The following is a 6,000-nucleotide window of genomic DNA, read 5'->3' on the forward strand; positions in this document are numbered from 1 at the left end:
GAAACCTGGGCTTCCATAACTCCTCAACAGTGCCGCAGGCTGATCACCTCCATGCCACACCACATTGATGCAGTAATTCATGCAAAGGAGCCCTGACAAGTAAGCAAACATTTCTATTATTTTTTTTTTTATTGGTCTTATATAATATTCAAATTTCTTGAGATACTGAATTTTGGGTTTTCACTAGCTGTAAGCCATAATTATCAACATTAAAAGAAAGAAATTCTTGAAATAGATCACTCTGTGTGTTGAATCTATATAAAATACCGTTTCACTTGTTGGCTTGAATTACTGAAATAAATGAACTTTTTGATGATATTCTAATAATGAGATGCACCTGTATACTGCATATATACAGTATCTCCCAAAAGTGAGTACACCCCTCACATTTTTGTAAATATTGTATATCTTTTCATGTGACTACACTGAGGAAATGACACGTTGTTACAATGTAAACGAGTGAGTGTACAGCTTGTATAACAATATAAATTTGCTGTCCTCTCAAAATAACTCAACACACAGCCATTAATGTCTAAACTGCTGACAACAAAACTGCGTATACCCCTAAGTGAAAATGTCCAAATTGGGGCCCAAAGTGTCAATATTTTGTGTGTCCATCATTATTTTCCAGCACTGCCTTAACCCTCACTGTGCCCATCATTACAGCCTCACTGCGCCCATCAAATGCAGCCTCACGGTGACCATCAAATGCAGCTTCACTGTCCATCAAATGCAGCTTCACTGCGTCTGTGAATTCAGCCTCACTGTGCCTGTGAATGCAACATCACTGTGCCCATGAATTCAGCCTCACTATGCCTGTGAATTCAGCCTCACTGTGCCCACCATTGCAGCCTGTACCCTGAATTCAGCCTCACTGTGCCCACCATTGCAGCATGTGCCTGTGAATTCAGCCTCACTGTGCCCACCTATGCAGCCCATGCCTGTGAATTCAGCCTCACTGTACCCACCATTGCAGCCTCACTGTGCCCATGAATGCAACCTGTGTCCATGAATGCAGCCTCACTGTGCCCACCACTGCAGCCCATGCCCATGAATGCAGCCTCACTGTGCCCATCAATGCAGCATCTCTGTTCCCATAAAATGTAGCTTCACTGTGCCCATGAATTCAGCCTCACTGTACTCATCAATGCAGCCTCACTGTGCCCATCAATGCAGCATCACTGTGTCTATCAAATGCAGCTTTACTGTGCCCATGAATGCAGCATCACTGTGCCTGTGAATGCAGCATCACTGTGCCCATGAATTCAGCCTCACTGTGCCCGTGAGTTCAGCCTCACTGTGCCCACCATTGCAGCCTGTACCCTAAATTCAGCCTCACTGTGCCCACCATTGCAGCCTGTTCCTGTGAATTCAGCCTCACTGTGCCCACCATTGCATCCTGTGCCCATGAATTCAGCCTCACTGTGCCCACCATTTGAGCCTCACTGTGCCCATGAATGCAGCCTCACTGTGCCCATCAATGCAGCATCTCTGTTCCCATAAAATGTAGCTTCACTGTGCCCATGAATTCAGCCTCACTGTACTCATCAATGCAGCCTCACTGTGCCCATCAATGCAGCATCACTGTGTCTACCAAATGCAGCTTTACTGTGCCCATGAATGCAGCATCACTGTGCCTGTGAATGCAGCATCACTGTGCCCATGAATTCAGCCTCACTGTGCCCGTGAGTTCAGCCTCACTGTGCCCACCATTGCAGCCTGTACCCTAAATTCAGCCTCACTGTGCCCACCATTGCAGCCTGTTCCTGTGAATTCAGCCTCACTGTGCCCACCATTGCATCCTGTGCCCATGAATTCAGCCTCACTGTGCCCACCATTTGAGCCTCACTGTGCCCATGAATGCAGCATCACTGCACCCACCATTGCAGCCTCACGTTGCCTGTGATTGCAGCCTCACTGTGCCCACCATTGCAGCCTCACTGTGCCCACCATTGCAGCCTGTGTCCATGAATGCAGCTTCACTGTGCCCACCACTGCAGCCCGTGGCCATGAATGCAGCCTCACTGTGCCCACCATTGCATCCTCACTGTGCCCGTGAATGCAGCCTCACTGTGCCCACCATTGCAGTTTAACTTTGCCTGTGAATTCAGCCTCACTGTGACCACCATTTCAGCCTGTGCACACCATTGCAGCCTGTGCCCATGAATTCAGCCTCACTCTGCCCACCATTGCAGCCTGTGCCCATGAATTTAGCCTCACTCTGCCCAATATTGCAGCCTGTGCTGATGAATTCAGCCTCACTGTGCCCACCATTGCAGCATGTGCCTGTGAATTCAGCCTAACTGTGCCCACCATTGCAGCCTCATTGTGCCGTGAATGCAGCCTGCCTGTGCCCATGAATGCAGACTCACTGTGCCAATCCATACAGGCTCACCATTTTAACACACACCGAGACAGCAGACATCTCCCGCATTGTATCACAGAGCTGGTTACTGTGTTCAGTGGCCGCTCTGTTACAAGGTCCCACCCCCCTAGACCGGCTTGTGTGATATGCGGAACCTTCAATCTACTATCACATGAGCTGGTCTAGATGGGCGGGACCTTGTAACAGCACGGCCACCAAACACACCGGCCCAGCTCTAATATAAACAGGAGGAGAGAGAGAGGGACAGGAGCACTGCAGCCGCAGCTCAAATCGGCCCCAGGGCAGGCGGCCTGCCAAGAGATTTCCCGGTATCCCCGTAGGCCATTCTGGCCCTGATGATGGGTACCCCCTCATTCTTAAAGGACACTAAACATGCCATTTTTGTATTAAACAGCATTGAATGGCAACCAACTTACTTATTAGTGGCTGCAGAAGTCGCTTCTCTATATACGCCAATTTCCCACTAATTAGGGCATGACGCAGTACAACATTTCCTACATCATGACTCTACTATCTCAGCTACACAGGGTAATTTTGTTTTGGAACTGTTAGACTTCTCAATAACCCATTATTAATTTTGACATGCTGGGGCCTTCTTCCTGCAAATCAAAGGAGTGGCCATGGGAGCCAAGTTTGTCCAAAGCATGGCCAATCTCTTTATGTTGAAATGGGAGGAGGATATGATTCTATGCAAGAGATGCCCTGAACTTGATGTGTGGAAAAGATTCATCGATTATATAATTTTTGTTAGGGATAGTGACATTGAATCTGCTCAAGCTTTTCTGATCTGTTTGAATAATAATGACAGATGAATTATTCTTAGCCATGAGATAAGTCCCACAGAAATCCAATTTCTGGATTTAAAGATCACAATACAAGAGGGTAGAATAGTCACTTCTACCATCTTTAAACAAACTGACTGAAATGGATATATTCCTTTGGGTCACTTCTTTTTCTTGAAAAGGAACTACACAAATCCAGGAGACTTTCTTAAGTAGGCTGCAGTTTTAAAAACTAGGTTTGTAGCTAAAGATTACGTTAGCAAAGCCTTGGACTCCCTTATAATTGAGCTCAGTAATAGGGATTGTCAGGAACTGCTGGTGGAGAGAGAGGTGCAGATTGCTGATATGGGGGACTACGGTTTGGCTTTCTTTACCACATTCTCCAGTCAACACTGGGTGATCAAAATGCATTGGCCGATTATTAAGAACAATGAAGTCCTAGGTCCTCTCTTATCTGAGCAGCCCTGTGTTATCTTTAGTGGTGCTCCCAATTTGAGGAACACAATAGCTCTGAATGTTCCCGATCCCCCTCTCGATTAGACCCACTTTTTTGGTGATCTAAAAGGGTATTACATGTGTAGTAAGTGTCGTACCTGTAAGATTAATGCCCATCAGGGTAGGAAGATCACTGAATTCACTTTGACTGGCACGGGGGTCACTTACTCCATTGAGATGTGCATTACATGCATGACAAAATGTGTGGTTTATCTTCTTAGTTGCCCCTGTGGCCTGGGATATGTAGGGCGTACTATACGAATGTTGCATGTTAGACTGGGGGGAATACATAAGGAACATTTGTAATGGTTTTGATAAGAATAATGTTTCAAAACACTATGATCTTAAGCATAACTGGGACTCTAGGGCACTACCTTTGTTGCCCTTGAAAAACATGTGCCCCATTGGCATGGGAACAATGGGAAGCAAAGCATCTCCAGTACCGAGACCAACTGGATCTTTAAATTGGGGTCTCATGTGCCTGGAGGCTTGAATGTGGAGTGGGACATCAACTGTTTTATTAATAACAGTTGATGTCCACTTCCCTCCATCCAATTTTCGGAATTATTCATCTTTGGGGAGGTTATCACTAATGTTTCTCTGCTCTGACAGATTAATTGTTCACATTTGCCCATATATATTTTTAAAGGGCACGTTTTTGTTTTTATTTATTACCTATTTGGATATTACAATGATAATGTTGTTTTGTTAAGTTTGGTAATTTGGTAATACAGGGGAGCAAGCCTTTTTATAATGATATTGTATGGTTTGCTTTTTCACTTTTTGGCCACATGATGGCGACATATGTGGCTCGGAGTTTGAGCAGGCCTTTTTATATTTGTTCTACATATGTTGCTATTTTACCTAATGGCTGCATGATGTCAGTACATGCGGTTTATAGAGGGCTGGCATGTTTTCTGCTGTCCTGTGTTTTTATTGGCTTACAGACTCCCTTTTTTGATGGTCTGACCAACATACACAAGACATGTCCTCCTATATTTTCTATTACAACCATCCAATGAGTGCTTTTGGATCATTCGTTTCAGCCAATGGCAGTGCTACTCTGTCTTGCTAGGGGACTATTTAGAGTGATGGCGCAGGCGTGTGGGTGTACCCCTGATGACGTCAAATCTGATGAAACAATCGTCGGGACACTACGCATACACAATCTGCGCATGAACGATTGCTTTCACATGTTGATGTGATTTTACTTTTCCTTGGAATTCCAGTTTACTATGTTTATTGCCTGACTCGTACGTGGTTCTCTTAGTTTTACATGCAGCCTTCCATTTCTCTTTATCAAAGTATCCTTACAAGGCATTATTGCACTATTGGAGTTTTCCCCTTTTTTTTGCATATGTGCATTTTTTGCAATCGGGCCTTGGTTTCGTTTGTATTGGATCTGAACACTGCTTGGTACCTGTGAGGATTTCCGGAGAGGGACAAACTAGGACATTGGGTTATCCCTGTATAAGGTCCCAAATTGCAGAGGGATGCACCAGGACATTAGGTTATCGTTTCACAGGACCTCAGATCCAACAAGCGCCCTATGACCCCCCTGAATAAGGGTGGTCATTGTCTCTCTGGTAAGCCTCTTATCTCTCTGTGGTGTTTCACGTGGTCAAATTTATATTATATACTTTACATGATTTCAACTATTGGATCCATGCTTCATGAGGATCTATTCTTATGAACTTTTATCATCAATGAACTTTCTGCATATGTGTTTAATTTGCACTTTATTCTTGCTTGCAAGTTAGCCATTTTTGTTTTTTGCATTATATTATATTCACATAAATATTGTATATTAATTACGGTTCACATGTGCACATCTGCACCTTTTATAGTATGTATATTTGCATTTGATATTTTCTAGTGCTGCACTTTTTATTATAGATGCTCAATAGGGTTTAGGCCTGGAGCATGGCCAGTGTATCACCTTTACCTTCAGCTTCTTTAGCAAGGCAGCGGTCGTCTTGGAGTTGTGTTTGGGAATGTTATCATGTTGGAATACTGCCCTTTGGCCCAGTCTCTGAAGGGAAGGAATCATGCTCTGCTTCAATATGTCACAATACATGTTGACATTCATGGTTCCCTCAATGAACTGTAACTCCTCAGTGCCGGCAGCACTCATGCAGCCCCAGGCCATGACACTCCCACGAAAATGCTTGACTGTAGGCAAGACACACTTATCTTTGTACTCCTCATCTGGTTGCTGCCACACACGCTTGACACCATCTGAACCAAATAAGTTTATCTTGGTCTTATCAGACTACAGAACATGGTTCCAGTAATTTCTGTCCTTAGTCTGTTTGTCATCAGCAAACTTTTTGTGAG

Source organism: Lithobates pipiens, unplaced genomic scaffold (assembly GCF_037356315.1).
Source record: "Lithobates pipiens isolate NorthernLeopardFrog02 unplaced genomic scaffold, aLitPip1_a1.2 Scaffold_16, whole genome shotgun sequence".
In the NCBI taxonomy this organism is placed as follows: Eukaryota; Metazoa; Chordata; class Amphibia; order Anura; family Ranidae; genus Lithobates; species Lithobates pipiens.